The 19,845-nt window shown below is 35.2% G+C and overlaps 1 pseudogene; it reads left to right on the top strand.

Annotated features, from left to right (window-relative positions):
- The first annotated feature begins 3,103 nt into the window (after positions 1-3,103).
- Positions 3,104-7,459, top strand: LOC113689723 (probable disease resistance protein At4g27220; annotated as a pseudogene).
- Positions 7,460-19,845: the final 12,386 nt, after the last annotated feature.

The following is a 19,845-nucleotide window of genomic DNA, read 5'->3' as shown; positions in this document are numbered from 1 at the left end:
ATTCATCAAGCAAGATGGAAATGTTACTCAAATGTTTTCATGTTATAATTGCTGAAAGCCAGTTTTTCGGCTGCAACTGATATGGAATTCTAGCAAATTCTGTTGCAGCACTCATAAGCAAGAAGTCTTGATGAAGTCAGAACGCTGCCAACCTTATGAACATCTACAATAGGGCACGAAGCTGCAGTGAGATTGCCCGGACCTATTGGGCATTCTCGTTCGCACCTTGACTTTTGAGGATCTTTCCAACGTCTGAAATTGCCTAAATTTTACATTAGCTCGTCTGAAATTTCCATTTTACACCGTGCAGTACTGGCAACTATTGAAAGCTTTAATCTCTTAGATTTCGAGACTAAATAACTCGTGTGACACTTATATCTTAACTTTAGTCATTGATAGGTCATTACTTGTCGCTAAATTTATAATTATTCTTTGAGTGAATATATTGTAGTAGTTCATCAATTTAGCAAATTAAGTGATACAACTTTCACGTAAAAAATTTTGTATAAAAATTAAGTGAGACTTAGTTTATCAAACTTATGTTATAAAACAAGTTTAACAGAAAAAAACACTTAATTTATTAAATTTTAGTATTTCATGGGGTTATCAAAGCCCCTAGTTGCTATAAATTATCAATCAAGAGCACAAAAAATTTAGAGCAAAAAGGGAAAAAAAAAAAAAAGGTTCTCCTTTCTGAAGCAGAACACCTTTCGTAAGAATTTGAAGAATCAACATTACTGGCTAAATGCTTATTTCCAATATAGTTCGCTGGGCAATCAGATTTAATTTCATGAAAAATTCACAAAAATATTGGACTTAATTAGACACTGAATTTTTTTGACATAATACGCAAAGCTTTTCTTTTCTTTTTTTTTTGGGCAAATTCCACTTTACCCTCTTATGGTTTAGCGTTTTTTCACATAACCCCCCTATAGTTTCAAAAGTTATACATAACCCTCTTATGGTTTGGATTAAAGTGTCAAAGTAACGGAAATAGTCACTCGTAACGGCGTCACCTAAAATGTCAAAAATACCCTTATGTAAGGTTGAAATTTATGTATTAACCAAGGGGGGTTATGTGTATATTTTGAAAATCATAAGAGGGTTATATGGTAAAGTATTAAACCATAAGGGGGTTATATGGTAAAATATAAAAATCATAGGGGGTTAATGTGTCATGTATTTATAAAGGTAATTTCGACATTTTTAGAAGTTCCATTACGAGTGACTATTTCCGTTACTTTGACACTTTAATCCAAACCATGAGTGAGTTATGTATAGCTTTTGAAACCATAGGGGGGTTATGTTAAAAAAAGGGTAAACCACAGGGGGGTAAAATGTAATTTACCCTTTTTTTTAAAAAAAAAAATTTAAAACAACTAGATTATCACCCTCTTAGCCAATTCTTCCTTCCTTTGCCTACCCCATCACCCCTTTCGGCGAAAGAACCAAAAAAAGAAAAGAAGCACATTTTGTATTGTCAATTTCCACTTTATAGCCGATCATTGAATTTGCAAACTATGGCTTTGGTATGGGAAGTCGGGAAGACGAAGTAAAGAATCAGATGTCTTCAATAGCTTTATTAGTGGAAAATGATTCGCCAGCCCGCGTTTTTTTGTGCTCCATGAGCTTAAAGCTTCAAAGAAACTTTTACTAGTTTTACCTCTTTTGCATTGACTGACTTTAGCATGGTTCCACATGGTTCCAGTTAAGAAGCTACACGGAAGAATGAAAAGGACTAAATATATGTAATTTCGCTGATAGTACCACACACACACACACACACATATACATATACATATATATCGAGGCACACATGCTTATAAATTTTTGGATTGTAAATATCTACTTTTGATCTCTAATCGCGTTCTCATTCATTTGTATGTCTGCATGAATAGTGACTGAAAACTAAAAATCTGGCTTTGTAAAACATCTCCGAAGTTTTATTAAGGAATTCTTCCCCTATGTGGTTATAAATAAAGTGAATTTAAATTAGTTTTAGTTTGAACACTAGACAAAAAGAGATTTTCATAGGTGTAGAAGGCTTTTGTAGTTTTTTCTTCATGATGAAAATTCTACTTCTCTATCCGTAGATATAGGTTATTTGACGGTTTACTCCTCTACCCATGAACGTAGTTCATTTGATGGAACCATGTAACACTATACAGTGAAATCACTTCCATCTGGAATTTGTATATGTTTGGGGTTGTTTCTTATTTCATCATGTTATAATAGTTTTACATGGCATAAAAATCTTGATTCAATTATAATTCATTCGCCAAAACTCAATGATCATCCTCCTTGTATGAGTGAAAGCTAGACCAAAATCTAATTCAAACTCTTATCTTTTGGTAGAGTCTTGCAGTTCTCAACTTTTTCAAGATAACTTATCCTGATTTCAAGGTACAATGATTTTAGACTCAATCTTGAATTTGCAAATTTTTTGTAGCTGTTTCTCACTTCATCATGTTATATTTAGCTTTCTAAGGCCTGTAAACCTTGATCACTTGTTCTTCTTCTCAAAACATGGAGTGCTCTGTTCAAGCTTTTTACAAGATTGATATTTCCTGGCAAGAATTTTGAATATTATCATAGTTGCAAAGTTGTTTGTACTCCGTTGTATAGAGAAGATCAATGTTTGGGAAGAAAAATAATTTGTTTGAGCCATTTTTATCCTTACATTTTTTCCGGCACAGCTCCTAAGTCAAAATCCAAGTTTTGGTGTCAATTTTATGGTACAAGCAAAAGGATAAATACACATATATATACTATGGGAACCAATGATATTTAAGTTAGTAACTGTAATAGACATTCTTTGAAGAGAGTGTACAGTATTCAACAGATTTATTTTTTTTTGGATTTAAAAGTAGATGCAACTCCCGAGAGAGTTGCAATATGCTTTTTGGATTTAAAACTATGTGCAATTCTTTGGATATATCTGTAAGTGTAATGGTTTCCATTCCTAACTTGTAGCCAGAGTTGCATCTCATTCTTTGCAAGGTAGCCAAAGACAGTTTGGTTGATAATCCAGGTATTTGATCAAATACAATTCCACTAGCTTTCTTCGAACACACCCGGAACTTCCTTCACGAGGGCCCGTTATCACGAACCCGCAAGGCCATTGGTGGTCTGCTCTGCTGTTAGCTCAACTTTTACCATCCTTTCCTCAACACTCATTATACATAATCTTGGCAGAGTCTCAAGGTTTTCAGCTTCCTCAAGTTTTCGAGTCAGTTTCAGGTATAATGAGATCATATCCATCTGAATTTTGTAACTTTTGCAGCTTTCTCTTATTTCACCATGTTATAATGGCTTTGCTCGGCACCATCTTGATTCAATTATAATTCGTTCATCAAACTCAACGATCTTGGTGTTAGTCTTACAACAGAAATGTTGCATAAAATGGTTAAAATTTTTATCATAATCTTCTTGATGCACAACAGTAGTATCATTTATTAACATGCTTAATTGGGCGACTACATGTTTATGTGCTCTTCTTCCCTATCAAATGGGAAGGTATTAACATCCTTCCTTTCAAGTTTTGAGACACTTTTTATCTTATTCTTCATCCTCTTTCTTCTTTTTAAAAATAATATATTTGACACATTATTATCCTGACACCTTATTAGGGTACAATTCCTGTTATCTATTTCATTTAAATTTTTTAATTTGATACACTCAAAATTTTAAAATGTATAGAAAAGAAAAAAAATACCTCAATGATCTATTGAGAGAGTGGGTTTTCACGCATATTCTGTAATTGTTTTGAGATACATTTTATTGATGAGATTTGAAATTTACATGGTTCTTCATATCACATTGATATTTCTGCAGATATTGTAGTAAATATTTTATTTTTTTGCCAATGGGAAGAATCATAGATGAGCTTACAGTTGCAGGACTGAGGAAGATTTTTCTTTTCCTACTTACCTATTGTGCTATGACTTTATTTAGCAACGTGTAGACCAAGTTTGATATATTCTTGAATTCTTATGATGCCTTAGTTGAACAACGTATTTGGTTGATAACTATACCTTTTAGAGATTCTCTTGTCACTTGATAGGTAAGGGAGCTCACTGGAAAATTAACAATGGAGGCACTTGGGAATTTGGCACTCGACACCGGAAGGAAGTATGTCAATTTGGGTGATAATCTAAGGTCGCTCGAAACGAAGTTGCAAAGATTATGCAATAGGAAAATTGACTTCCAGTCGAAAGTGAAAGTTGCAGAAAGATCAGGTACTAAGAAAAGGAAAAGAGAGGTTGATAATTGGTTTGAAGAGGTAGCAAAAATAGAGAATGAATTCGTTGCATTGAAAACGAGCATACAAGAGGGTGGATTTCTAGAAAATGCGTTTAGCAGTGGGAAAAGAGTGGAGAAAATGGACGATGATGTAGAGCAACTGATGGTGCAAAGTGATAGTGATCATTTGGGTGAGCTTTGCCTTGAGGCTTCTGAGAGCAGAGGTGAGCCACGAGAGACAACAGAATTATTTGGAGAAATGTTTCGCAAAGGTCTGGAAACAATCCCGGCATGGTTGGGCACCAATGAGATCTCAAGGATTGGGATCTACGGGATGGGTGGCGTGGGTAAGACTACTTTGGCGGAACACATCCATAATCACCTCCTCGAGAATACTCAATTCAATGTTTATTGGATTTCTGTCTCCCAAGATTTTACCATCAAAAGGCTGCAAGGTGACGTTGCTAAACGCTTAGGGCTTGATCTGTCAGACGTGGATGATGCAAAAGTAAGGGCACGTAGGTTGCATGACGCATTCGAGAAAATGAAGGAAATGGTAGTGCTCATGTTGGATGATGTTTGGGAAGAATTTCGTTTAAACAGCTTAGGGATTGATGCAAGAAATTGCAGACTGATTTTGACTACACGCTCAGAAGAAGTGTGCAACCGGATGCAATGCCATAGCAAATTTGAGTTGAAAACTTTGGACACAGAGGAAGCTTCGGGTTTGTTCGAGCGTACACTTGGCAGCAAGACCGTGCTTGATGGAGATTTGAAAGATATTGCCAAGTCCGTTGCGAAAAGGTGTGATGGATTGCCTCTTGGTATTGTCACAGTGGCTGGGAGCATGAGAGGTGTGAGCAACATTTGTGAGTGGAGAAATGCATTGGAAGACTTGAAAGCATGTTCAGTAGGGCACGATGAGATGGAACGAGATGTGTTTCCCATCCTGGAATGGAGTTTCAATCGCTTGAATGAATGCCAAAGGAATTGCTTCTTGTATTGCTGTCTTTATCCGGAAGATTGGAAAATAAAAAGAAAGGAACTAATAGACCTCATTATTTGGGCAGAGCTGGTGTCAAAAAGGGAATCATGGTCAAAAGCATTTGATGAAGGTCAAACGATATTAAAAAAACTGATAAGAGTTTGCTTGTTGGAAGAAGCAAAAGATTTCATGGGGGATGACTGTGTGAAGATGCATGATTTGGTCAGAGACATGGCATTAAGGATCACGCATGGAAACTCCAAACCAAAGAGCAGCAGAGATGATGTACCACGATTCTTGGTGAAAAGCTTAGGATGGAGTAATTCAAAAGTAACACTGGAACCAAACAAATGGACACAAGATCTCCATGCAGTTTCCTTCCATTCAGATATGTTTCAACATATAAAAATAAAAGTTCCACCAGCCTGGTCACCAAATTGTCCTAAGCTCTCAACCTTGCTTCTTTCTGATGTTTTCATAAAAGAAATCCCAGATTCATTCTTTCAACACATGTGTGGACTTAAAGTTTTGAATCTATCTCGGTGCGGAGGTATAACAGACTTGCCTAATTCTGTTTCAAACTTGGTGGATCTCACTGCTTTGATTTTGGGGGGTTGTTGGGGCGTACGATCTGTGCCACCATTGGGAAAGCTCAAGCAAATGAGGGATTTGGACCTATCCTCCACTCAGATTCTGGATTTGCCTCAAGAATTGGAGTCATTGGTTAATCTCGAAAGGCTCAACTTGAAGGATTGTATACACCTCCGATCCGTGCCACCACTGGGAAAGCTCAAGCAATTGAGGGAATTGGATCTATCCGGAACTGAGATTGAGGATTTACCTGAAGGCTGGGAGTCACTGGTCAACCTCGAAAGGTTTAACTTGGATAAGTGTCTAACTGTAAGTCGAAAGATAATACCAAAAGGGACATTTTCCCAATTTCACTGTCTTCAACTGTTATTCTTGCCATCCTATGGTGGGGTGCAAGTTAATGATCCAGAAGTGTTGAACCAATTAGAAAGTTTTGAAGGATGTTTGTCTTTTACGGACTTCTATAAAATTATTCGGTGGCCAAAACACTATAATAATGTTTATATCAATGACATCTTAACTGAGGATCTGAGTTTTGTTAATGAAGTGAGGGGGTTCCGGGAGAAACAACTGCATTTCCATCAGTGTAAGCTTGGTAGAGGATCGAACTATCTGCCAGATGATATGAAATGTCTGATAATCGAGGATTGTGAGGGCATGGGCATTAGGTGCTTGTCAGATGTTTTTAAGAATTTTATAAATTTAAGCCACTTAACTGAATTGGAAATCAAGGAATTGGTTGAAATAGAGTTCCTCTGGCAATTGTCCTCTGCTTCTCCACGTGATCAGTTGGAAGTCTCGTCTTTTAGTCCACTCCATGGTCTTGAAGAGCTACATCTTTCCAGGTTGCCAAATCTGGTTGGTCTTTTTTTACGGAGAATCAGAACCATCATATTTGCTCCCAGCTGGCACCTTTTCTTCCCTTAGAGAATTGTGGATTTATGGATGTCACAGCATGAAGCAGCTATTCACAATGCAGTTGCTGCAGAACCTTCAAAATCTTGAAGAATTAAGAGTTGAAGATTGTGAAGGACTGGAGGAGATAGCAGCAGATGGCAGTGGAGTAGGACAAGGAGGAGGAGAAGGCATCCAATTGACTTCAAGTGAAGCCACCGCCACTGTCGTCCTTCCAAATTTAAGGAAGTTGCATCTGAGGGGGCTGCCGCAACTGAAGAACATTTGCAAGGCAGCCATGATCTGCGAAACAATCCGGTCCAATAATATAGCAAATTGTCGAAATTTAAAGAGGCTGCCTTTGTTTCTTTCCACCATCGACGGAGAATCAGAACCATATTTGCTTCCAGCTGGCACCTTTTCTTCCCTTAGAAAATTGTGGATTTCTGGATGTCACAACATGAAGCAGCTATTCACAGTGCAGCCGCTGCAGAACCTTCAAAATCTTGAAATATTAGAAGTTAATGATTGTGAAGGACTGGAGGAGATAGCAGTAGATGGCAATGGAGTAGGATAAGGAGGAGGAGAAGGCATCCAATTGACTTCAAGTGAAGGAGCCACCGCCAATGTCATCCTTCCGAAATTGTGGTGGTTGCGTCTGACTAGGCTACCTCAACTAAAGAACATTTTCAAGGCAGCCATGATCTGCGAATCAATCTGGTCCATTAGTATAGCAGATTGTCCAAATTTAAAGAGGCTGCCCTGGTTTCTTTCCACCATCGACGGACCACCATCTCCACCCAGCACTCTAGAGATCAGAGGAGAAAAAGAATGGTGGGAATCATTAGAGTGGGACAATTCTTACCCAAAAGATGCCCTTGACCCACTTTTTAGTGCATGGTGATGAAGTTCGAACTGGGTGTTGAAGGCTGCCTATTTGATCAAAATCATGATTGGTTCTCATGTATGTGATTCCTCCCTTACCTCTAGTCTTGTCTTACAAGTATCCGCTTTCTTTGAAATTTTCCAAAATATGATCTACTTCTCCACTAGCGTCGATTTTCTATTGCGAAGGAATCAATATTAGCTATTTCGATGTTACGGTGCAGAACTACCAACACCCTTTCTTCAATTAATTTACGTGATTTACTACATATAATTTTTTTTCTTTTTCTTTTCTTGTTTTGAGGTTTTCCGATGGGCAAATGGATTTAAGTACTTTATTCTCTCTCTTTCTTTCCTCTTATTTATTTTTGAGTTCAAATGTCATTATAAATTTATTTTTTCATTTTATGCTGTGGAATGTTCTCCGTCTTCCCCTTTTTCTGGAGAGGCTCAAGCTTTCCTTTGCCGACTATCTTTCCGATGAAGACGCATTGCTAACTGCACCCTTTTCTTATAATCATTGATATAATCTAGTTCATTTCTAAGTTTAGTGTCTTTATTAATGTATTCTGTGATTCTGTGAATGAGTTGATCTCTATGTTCTTTTCTTTTTTTCATTTCCTGCTGTTGAAAGTTGTCTTGTTTTCCCCTTCTCTGAAGAGGCTTTCTAGATAAAGTTATAGGGTATATATGTTTGCAAATGTTTAAATTCTAAATTTCATATTGAGAGCCACAATAAGTTGGAAGGAAGTAGAACTGCAAAATAATCAGGTAGCCACAAAAATTGTACTTGCGTTAATATCCTGTTGTTTATCAATATTTCTCAGGTAGCCACAAAATTGCCGCTGTAAGAGGGGTGATGTTGTAAAAACAAGTGCTGATTGAAGCCTTGTTCAACAGCACCAAATTTCCATTATAGATGATTTTTTTTTTTAACTTGATTGTAACTGGAGCAGTGATACAGTTTTTTGTGATTATTCCTTGATTACCAACAAAACTGTTTTGGGTGCAAGTGGGAGGGGCTTGCATCCCTTAACCATGAGGTTTCGGGTTTGAAACTCATGGGAATGAAAAAAACAACATTGGGAGAGATTCCCCCTACAAAGGGCCCGACGTGGCTCGAACAGGATTAGTCATAGACCGTAAAACGGATACGGACACCTTCAATGACCAAGTATTCTCCCCTATATATAGGATATATTTTTTTTACTAGTCCTCTGCTAAGTGCAATAGATGTTAGTGAAATTGGGACAGACACGGTAGTCTTTTTATGCAAATTTTAACATTTATTATATTTGTCATATTATTTGCTATACAATGTAATGTATTATGTTGTTAATACTTGGAAAAAATGGTTGTGTATATAAATAACGTATTACACCTATATTAAATACAACAATATACAATGTGATTTTACATCAGATATTGAATACGACAGCCGGTCAAAACTTGACAAAACTATGCCGGCTTCTGTCTGCCATTCGTTTACGCGAAAGTGAAGACTTTTGAAAGCAAATACTAGAGCCCAAGGAGTCAGTCGATTAATTTTGCACGTCTTTTCCCTCTGCATGAACTGATCCCAATCCTTAATCGCGAAGGAATCCACTCATTTTTCCCACCTTAGATAAAAATTACACGCAACCAACTCATACCCTTGCATTAAGGGTAAAATTCAAAGAGTGTGGTACATTCTTCTAGTCTGTAGGTGTGTTTCTCTCCCCCTGATTACGCCCAAGATCTTCTCTTGTATTGGTTAGTTTAGGGGTAGTGCAAAGATTGTCGATTGTCAAGAAGGAAAAACATTAAGTACTAAAATTGCATCGATGTAAGACAAGCATGAATACAGATAACTGCTTAGGCCCTACCAAGAACATCATCTGAAACATTTATGTATTACCACAGCAGCTTCTAAGTATTCACTTGAACGACTGAACCAGTAGGTCCTCTTGCAAAGGACACTGCTTATTCTTTGACTAATTAATTTTACTTAGACTGCAAATTTGCACCATTTCAAGGTACAATAATGATGTCATACTCGACCTTAGTTATGTGGTCTGACTTCTGCAGTGAAATATCAGAAAATAATCGAGATGGGAAAATTGAAGCAGGCATCAACAAGACTAGACTAGGTTTTGTTTGTTCAGTTCTCAAGTAGTTTTAGATCCCCTCCTGATTCAAGGTACACGTCTGGCCTGCGTTTTAGGAATCACATTACGAAATCAAAGCGGGCAACACAATCTAGTGCTTGGCAAGCGGTAAAGGACTTTCTGCTTTCACAATAGAGACGTGTTATTCAGAGTTCGGTAATATTTCTTGTGAATTGTAACCATAGTCCTCAACCATTAAAAGGACATGATAACGCTCCAAAAGGTTGCAGTACCCAGCGTGATTGCAATCCAATCCCATAAACATTATTGGGATGAATGGACATCCCAGAGCCGACACGAATTCAATTGATTCGTGTTTCCAGTTTAGTTGTGAATTGGTGATCAAAAGAAGCCTTCATTTCCATTACGCTATGAAAAACGTAACAGATGAGGAAGCCGGAACTAGTAATCAATCTTTGAAACAGCAAACATTCTTTTGAATTGAAAAAGGGGTCAAAAAGTATTTTTGTCAGGCATCTTCCAAAGACTTTCTCGCTATTAACTGTTCATTTACAACAAGTGAAGCTTTGTGATTGTTAATCAGGAGAATAGGGACAAATGAAACTGTGCTTGTCAAGTAGGAAAACTGCAATTGATGATTGTTGAGTGTTATTGGGCTTTTCCACTTCAAAAGCTAGCTCAAGTGGTGAGACTTTCACTCACACTTATAACGAAGCACTCTACTTCTCCTACAACCAACATAAAATAAATTCAACAATAATAAAATTAATAGATATTTGATAAATTTTGAAGTAAAACTTCAAGAAAATGTGGCAATGTCTGTAAAGTAGAAAATAATTTCCATGAAGGTTTTTCTTTTTTATTTTCTTATTTTTTTAATTTTTCTGATTGCCTCTATTGACGCTATGAGTGTTTTAGCAAGGAAATATGGATACAATTATGGGGTAACAGTTTGAAACCCGAGGCCTAAGATTGAAGGAAATATTGTACTTCATTTAGCTATTTTTAGCCTTTTCATTGCTAGTAATTGGTATCCGTGTTACTTGCTTTTCCTTTTTTTTTTTAATCTTTAATGCCTATTATTTAATTAGACGAAGAAACAAGTAGAGGTACTACATCAAAATTTTTTATAGCCTAATTAAGAGAGAGTCACAGACATGCACCTATATTTTTGTCAAAATAACAAAAAGGAAAAAGCAAAATGGTTATGTACATGTATCTATGTAACAGTTGAAGGGTTGAACCTGGTATGTACAAGAAACGTTGGATGTGAGGGTGTTAGCTGTCAAGTTTTGAGTCTGAACTAAAGTAATAACTGCATTATTAGAAAAAAAAAAGGAAGATTAGAATCATATTTTTCCAAGAACTAGGCATAAAATAGGTAAGGAAACCTTGACTATTAGTGGATACCTTACAAATATTAGTACTTTTTTTAATTCAAAGGAAGAAACTAAATCCTATAAAGAGGAAGAAGGTAGGAGAGAAATGGGAGGTTGAGAAGATTTTCAATCTAACCTTTAATTGATCATTACTTGACTAATGTCTCTGCCAGTTAAACTTAGTTTTAGGGACACAAATACTAGCATTTACTTTACAAATAATCACCCATTTGTTTGGATTGTATTTTTCTGAATTTTTTGTAGAAAAATTACCGTAGCGATTTAATATATGTAAAGTAAAAAAATGATTGAAAAATGTGTTAATAGAAAACGTAACAATTTTTCTTTAGAAAATTGATTTCCAAACAATTCAATTCTAATTTTACCTAATAATTTTCGAGATAGCAATGAGGGCAACAAGGATTGGTGCGCTGAGAAGGAAGGGTGGGGGAGGAGAAGAGAAGGGGCATTTTTCTCCCCCAACTTTAAATGGAGCGAAGGATGGGGAATGAAACCTCGCACTCCACCCTACCAATAATTTAAATGATATATATATATATATATATGTGGAATATAACATAGATAACATAATATGAATGTATTTATGTAATATGAAATTGTGGTAAAATAATATAATCATTCTGGTTTATTCATTTGGTAAAAGGATGTTCTTTGAATATTAGATTACTTTTTTTTTTTTTACGTAGGGCATGTTGTTTTTAAAAACGACAATGATAATTGATTTAGATTTTATCTAAAATTAAATATGAAGAAATGAATTCACAAAGATCAAAATAATTTTAAATTGTAGTTCAAGTTGAATTTTTGGTTAAAAATTCAGAAGAATGTTTAGTAAATTTATTATCAATATTATACATATATAAATAAAGTCAAATAAAAAAAAAAACATAGAAGTGGCACCCCACGGCCACCGAGCAGTTGCAGGGGGAGCTGGGTAGAGACGGAGGGAGCTTTTGGAAGAGTGATCGAGGATGAGGGAAGGCTCCCCACTTCATGCCTCCCCGCAACTTCATGGATTTTTCCTCTCGACAATATCGTCGCCGTCAACGTCAACCGCGAAGTCTTTCCCCTTTCGGTGGTGGCCCTTTACTAATAATAGAGTGTGGTCGCTTTTAGTTGTCCGTGCAATGATGAAAAGTGAAAAGCAAATCATCTGCAAATGTCTATGTACTACCACGGCTCCTTCTAAGCACTTGAACGACTAAACTAATAGGTCACCATGCGAAGAACGTTTGGCTCCTCTTGACTAATTGATCTTATGATTTCTTTCTCTTTTTTTACCCTAATCTTTTTCCAGAAGGAGAGGATAATTTTTTTTTTTTAAACAAGAAAATAGGAAAATTTGAACTCAAGAGTTTTAAACCTAAAGTCTCAACCTTAATCGTTAGGCTAAAACCTGTATTTGGATTGTAAATTACTTGAGATAATTTTGTGAAAAAAATACTGTAGTACTTTTTTAATATGATGTATGTGAGATAAAAAGGTGATTGGAAAGTGTGTTGATGATGCAAGCAAATCAATGTGTGTAAATAAAATGTAATTTTTTATAATCCAAACACACTTAAAAGGGATAATTTCAAAAACCCCCCTTGAGGTTTCTAATAATTTCACTTGGCTTCCCCAAGGTTTCAAAAATTACACCTACCTCCCTTGTCCATTTAAAATGATAATACTAATTTTAATATTTTTAATAAAACTCTCTTGTTGCCATGTTTATGCAAATGATGGATTTTATAATTTTTTTAACATTTTCCTTCTTATTCATTTCTCTTATATTTCATTAAAAGTATAACAGAACTCAATATTTTCCCTAATATCTATCCAAATTAAACGTTAAATTAGTTAATATTTTTTGATAACGTTTAATATCCTCCAATTTTTTTTGTAGCTCTTTTTTTTTGGGTATCAAAATCAAGGATAAGTCAACAATGATTAAAAACAAATGACCCAAAATCATTACCAAATTATGATAGTTCGGCTGCTAAACTAGTCCATAAATTTTTATTAAAAGAATAGTCCATAAACTTTAAAAGAAACAAAATAGCACTTTCTTCTTTATCTTAAAAAGAATTTATATTCCCAATAAAGTACCATAAAAATACCCTATTATGGCAAAAGATTTATTGTTATAGTTGATTATTGAATAACAAATATTCGTATGAAAAACTTGATACTCTTTTGTTGAGAAGAACAAATTGAACTTCATAAGATAAGGGCATTTTAGGGTATTCATTAAATTTTTTACTCTATTTTAAAGTTTGGTTACCAAAGTGTCAAATCAAGGGATGTAAGTGTAGTTTTTAAAATATCAGGGGAACTAAGTGAAATAGTAAAAAATCTCACGGGAGGTTTCTGAAATTATCCCTTGTTAAAAGGCTCATTCCAACTAAACTTTGAAAAAGAGTAAATGCAGTTTTGGTAATCAAGTCTTGACCTTTAAGTGACTTTGGTAACCAAACTTTGGATGAAAATAAATCTAGTACATTATGTTATAATATTTAAGCACATTTTGTATCCTTAATGGAATTTTTCAAATTCCAACTAAAAAAAAATTATTTGCTATGTGTGTCCAACAACAAAAATTTTTTAAATAATTTTTTTTAAAAAAAAAGCTAACATGGTGCCCAGTTTAAGGAATAATAGAACGTGGATCACTCAGCTGAATATAAAATAACTTATTCTAAGAAAACACTGAATCAAGCTAATCATACATGCTCAAAAACTCCTCTCTCCTCTCCATACTGTCAGATATAAAAACCAAAGGGAAAAAAACTTTGAGACCCTCATTTCAATTAAAATTTTATGGATTTAACCATGAAATCATGAAATTATAAAAAAAATTGTGAAATATAGTTTCACATGAAGAGCTTGAAGTAACAATTTCAAAATCTTTCGATTAAGTATAAACATGAAATCTTTTTTACAATTTCATCGTTGGACATGTGACAACACCTGATTTGGGTGCTAGAATCACTTGAGGGTCAAAGTTTAGATACCAAAATTACATTTTACTCATTTTTCAAAATTTGTTCACATACAAAACCCAAGCCCTTTCAAAGTTTTATTTGAAAATGAAAAAACAATGGTGACAGCATTGCATTCTCATGCCGCATGCTTATGTTTTAAAGCTTTTATTAAGTTGTCGTCACTTAGATTTTTCTACCGATCAATTTGTCTGAGAATTATATAACATGAATGGTAATCTCTATTCAAACAGTTTCCGAACAAAATATAGTATACAATTAAAAGATGCTACCACTTAATTACTTAACATGAGTGCTGAATCAATATGCATGTGAATTAAGTAGTCGTGTAATGTTTCTTATAATTGGAGCGCACTATCTTAAAATTTCTCATAGCTTGGAAATAATTTTTAAGAAATCATATTGCATAAGCAAAAGGATAAATGCACATTTACATACTATGGAAACCGATGGCGTTTAAGTTAAATTTGTTTCTATCCTAGCATTTAGTGTACATAATAGATATTTTCTGAAGAGAACGTGCTCTACTCGATAGACAGTCTATCTAAACTTTCGAAGGTATACTACTGCACATTATTTAGATATAAAGTAAGTAAAATTCTCTAGAGTTGGAATACACTTTCAGAATTTAAAAATATGTACAATTCTTTGGATGCAATTGTAAGTAGTAAAGTTTGAGCTCTTGATGTGTAACTAAAGTTGTATCTTATATTTTGCATGGTGGTCAACTAACCTCAAGCAAATTGGTTGATGGTCGAGGTATTTAACCATTGCAATTCCAGTGGCCTTTCTTTCGACCTTCCCGGCACTTCCTTCTCGAGGGCCCACTGTCATGAGCGCTTAAAGTCATTTTGGTGCTCAGAAAGGCGAAAAATCAAGTGGACGAATTGCTTGTTTATCGGGCCGGTTTATCCGTTAACTCTCGTGCTTGTTCTAATTGTGTGTGTGTGTGTGTGTTTATTATTGTTTCAGTAAAAAAAAGAATTGCCTGAACAAAGCCAGCATTTTAACGGACTTAGAACCGGTTTGGATTAGCTGTGTGTTTTTGAAAAGCTTTATCGTATCAGTATATATGAAATTTTTTTAAAGATTTTTTAAAATTATTTTTATTTATATATTACTGTAATATTGTATTTAAAAAATTTAGTTTTACAAAACTCGAAAATCCAGATAGAGAATGAAAGCACGAAAAATCACGAGAAGTTAGATAACCTTTGTTGATGATAAAATTAAGGGCAAAATACATTTTATCCCCTTATAATATAGCACTTTTTTCACATAATCCTTTATAATTTCAAAAACTATACATAACTCTCTCATAATTTGGATTAAAGTGTCAAACATTCGATAACGGAGTCAACTAAACTATCAAAAGTACCCCTGTATAAAATTAAAAATTACTCTCTCCATCCCATTAAAAGGATCCCGTTAAGAAAGTCAAAATACTTTTCAGTTTTTTTTTTCAATATAGTCCCTTCTTCTAATCAGATGTATATTACCATTCAAATTTAAAATTGAATTTGAAAGGGTAAAATTGAAAAGAAATACACAAACTTCATAATCAAACTACTATTCTTGCAAAATTGGATTCTCGGAATAGGACTAAATAATTGGGACGGAGGGAGCATTTATTAATCACGGAGAATTATGTATATATTTTAAAAATTATAAGAGGGTTATATGGTAAAATATTAAATTATGAGAGTGTTATATAATAAAATATAAAACCATACAAGGTTAAGGTTGTCACTGTTTCACAAATTTTTTTGTCATAAAAAGTAGCAAAAGTCGTCACAAATTTGAACGAGCACAATGACGACTTGAGCTTGTCACTTTCATTCCTAGTATTCAGTGACAAGAATAGTCGTCACTTAGTGAACTTACAACTTTGTCTAGAAGAGCTGCAATTGTTCATTACAAATATAACATTGTCACGGCTCTCGTTCTTACAATTATAGCAAAAAATATTAAATTTGGTTAAGAGTGACATCCTTTGGGAAGGTTGTCACTGAATTTTATCTTAAGGAGTTGAAATTGGCCAATACAAATATAGTATTGCCATGGCATTTTCAACAAATATAACAGAACATTCAATTTGACAAAAGGCAAAATCAATGTAGAATATATGCCGCAAAGTCATATATTTGGCCATAACACATCTATAAATTAATCAAAACAAAAGTGAACCGTAAATGTTGGGAATATAGTAATCCCACATAATCAGCATAAGTAATAATGGCCAATACATATCATTCCCAAAAGATAGAGTACTAGATTTCTAAACTAAAGCATAAACTACGGAACCAGGTCAGATTTCAATCATCTCTAGCAGCATATGCATCAGCCTTCTCACGATCAAAATATGAAGCTAGACTGCATTGAAAATAAATTTTTCTTTAGAGTTTCAGCATATCCAACTATTGTGAAGTAATAAGTAAAAAAATCAGTCAAAAAGAGAGTTTCAGCCAAAATAAAAGCAAAGAATCTATCTCCTCACCTTTTTTGAAGTCTATCATTTGTGCAAGTCTTTCATTTGGGCTATCAACTTCTCGTACAGCCCCCTAGTTTCAAGTTGCTGATCTTGCAAGCTCTTGTACTCAGAACCTCTAATTGTAAAATCTAATGATTTTGGTACGCAATTTTATTAATCTCGGTTCACCATCCAGTACATTTTGAAGGCTGGCATTTTAGTCATAAACAGGACCAATAGTGATGCAAGTCACAAGTTCATAGGTGTACTAATATTTTAACTAGAATTGTAACATCTTAGGATGACTACAAAGCTAAACACCCAACTTAATCCTGTGGCTTGAAACAAAGCACTCCAATATCTTGGTCAAATTGTTTATATGAAACCAAATTTAGAATTTTGTCCAAACACCTCTTTCATTGTTGATCTGGAATTGACTCAAATTGGGAGCTAACTGGTATCAAAAACTCCTCCACTCGGCAATAATAATTGCAATGCTAGTCAGGCAAAGAACAAAGATGACGATCATTAGTATTTAAAAATATTGAAGACCAGCTTTTGTAATTTAGCATTCATTAAGCACTAATGTTGTTTCTAGCTTGCTCCAAACTATCCAAGAGATGGAAAAAAGAATGACATATACATGATCATCTGAAGGTCCTAAAATATAGTTAAATGATGCCAAATACTGATATATCTCTGCAAAATATAACTCTAAGCTGTCGATGGCATAATCAGAGAACACCAGACAAGGAACTGTTTTGTTTTTAACTTTTTTGTTTTGAATTAATTAGCAGAGGATAGAAAACCAGGCATGGACATCTATTATTTACTCTATTATTATGTAACTAGTCAATGCCATCTCTGTTGATGATATTTAGCAATCCATCAAACTTAGAGTCACTTAATTTTCCCAAGATACAAAGAATGCTCGAGATCTTAAATACCTGACTTTTGCAGGGCTTGTAGCCGCAATTGAAGTCGTTTTACTTGCCCATATGGTATCTCATTCAAACCAATCCTCTTTGGACGCGAGAATTCAGGTGCTGAGGTTGAATGCACATTGGCTATTTCCATTGCTAGCATAGCTTCTTGGGTTAACAATATTTGTGCAATTGCCACTGCCAGAAGCCAAAAACTTTAGGACATATTGAAGTTCTAGGAATTACATTCAATGATGCAGGAAAGGATGATTAAAACCGTAAAAGAAACTTTGGCAACTGCAGTAGGGAAAATGGGACTAATTTACAACACCTGGAACCCTTGTTAGATGATCATTAGGCTAATGACACATCACTATGTGAAGAAATATAGCAAACTAGATGCCAAGTAGGGGAGCCTGTCACTCAAAAACCACTCCACCACAACTAAAGGACTACCAGAGGATTCTTCAGTTGAATGAGAAGTGAACTTTTGGAGCTTGTCAAGATTAAATTCTTTCAATTGGTATAATAGCTAAATTCATCAGACCTTTTCACTGGCTGATAACCAGAAATAAAATTGTTTCAACCTTCTATTAAGGACAGAGAAGTATTACGTGGTATTTCCAGAGGATACGTAAATCATTACACAAGTTCTTGTTATGTTCTACTCCAAAACCATGTATTGTCTTTTTTGTTGAGCCGCAAGGTTTGACCTTGTGTGGCAAAATTCTTCGTTCCACATTAGATGCTGCGTAAGGAAGTTTTCTTCTTTTCATCCCACATCAAACAATGGCAAGGAAAAGTCGGCTGCTGAAGGTTATAAATAAGGAAGCCTATTGAAGGAATTAATTGCACCACTCAAGAGAGTTATATGGGCTATTAGCTTCTTGAGTCATTTAGCCCATTTAGTCAAATATTTTAGGCTCTCTTGTATTGTGTTTAGGAATATTTCCTAAACCTTTTATAAGTGCCTTTTGGCTTAGGAACCACTTTCCTACGGCTTTTGTATTTCTTCTTCACAGTAGAAATATTGCTTCTCCCTCGCCCGTGGACGTAGGTCAATTTGACCGAACCACGTAAATCTTCTGTGTCTTTTATTTGCTTTATTATTTGTCTTTATTGGGGTGCCACAACCCTTTTATATGGTCGGTTTTACCGCCTAATTATTATATGACTGGTATCTACCGCCTATCTTTTATATGGTCGGTTATACCGCCTATTTTGTTCCAACTTGAGTTTGTCTATTTCCTGGGCCGGTCCTAACAAACTAGTATCAGAGTTGGTTGATATATTTTGCAAGACAGGTTCATCTGGTGGGGCCCGTCCATCCTGTGGGGCCCACTCATCCTGTGGGATCCGTTCATCCCGTGGGGCCGTCTCACTTTGTGGGGTCCGTTCATCCCGTGGGGCCCGCTTATCTCGTGGGGGCCGCTCACCCTGTGGGGCCCACTCACAAGACTTGAATATTTGTTTCGCCAGTTTTTTTTTTAGACAAACTTCAGGTTACAGATTTTGTGGCAACAATGACGATAACAAAGACGGTTGTCGAGAAATTCGACAGAAATGTCAACTTCGGCATGTGGCAGCTCAAGATGGAGGCCATTCTTGTCCAAGATGGAGTTGATCTAGCGATTCATGGAATCGAGAACAAACCAGAAGATGTAAAGGATGCGAATTTCGCTGATATGGATAAGAAGGCTAGATCCAGCATAATTTTGAATCTCTCTGATGAGGTATTGCGTGAGGTAGCAACGGAGACTTCAGCCAAGGCTATGTGGGATAAATTAAAAGCCTTGTATATAAAGAAGACAGTCGAGAATCGGCTATATTTGAAGCAGAGTTTGTATATGCTTCGGATGTTTGAAGGTACATCTATACTCTCCCATCTTGATAATTTGATTCCATTATTATAGATTTGGAGATTATAGATTCGAAAATTGATGATGAAGATCAGACCCTATTACTTTTGTGTTCCCTTCCCCAGTCCTTTAAGTATTTTCATGATACTATGATTTATGGAAAGGAAACAATTTCATATCGGGAAATTAAATCTGCACTAAAATCTAAAGAGCAGATAGATAGGGATATTACTGGGGAAACTAGTGGGAGTCAAGCTGATGGCTTGTTTGTTCAGGGTAGATCTGAAAAGAGAAACACAGAAAATAGAAGTAGATCCAAGTCCAGACATAAAAATGTGGTGTGCAACTATTGTAAAAAGAAGGGCCATATTATCTCTGATTGCTTTAAATTGAAAAATAAAGAAAAGCAAAAGGAGAAAAGGAGTGAAACCACCGAGGCTAGTATTGCCGTTGATGAGAATGATGGAACCATTTTCTGTGCAACATAAAATAATTTTAGGTCTA

This window comes from Coffea arabica, chromosome 5c, assembly GCF_036785885.1.
Source record: "Coffea arabica cultivar ET-39 chromosome 5c, Coffea Arabica ET-39 HiFi, whole genome shotgun sequence".
NCBI lineage: Eukaryota > Viridiplantae > Streptophyta > Magnoliopsida > Gentianales > Rubiaceae > Coffea > Coffea arabica.
The sequence above is the reverse complement of the archived record's forward strand: the minus strand, read 5'-3'. Positions and strand labels throughout refer to the sequence as shown.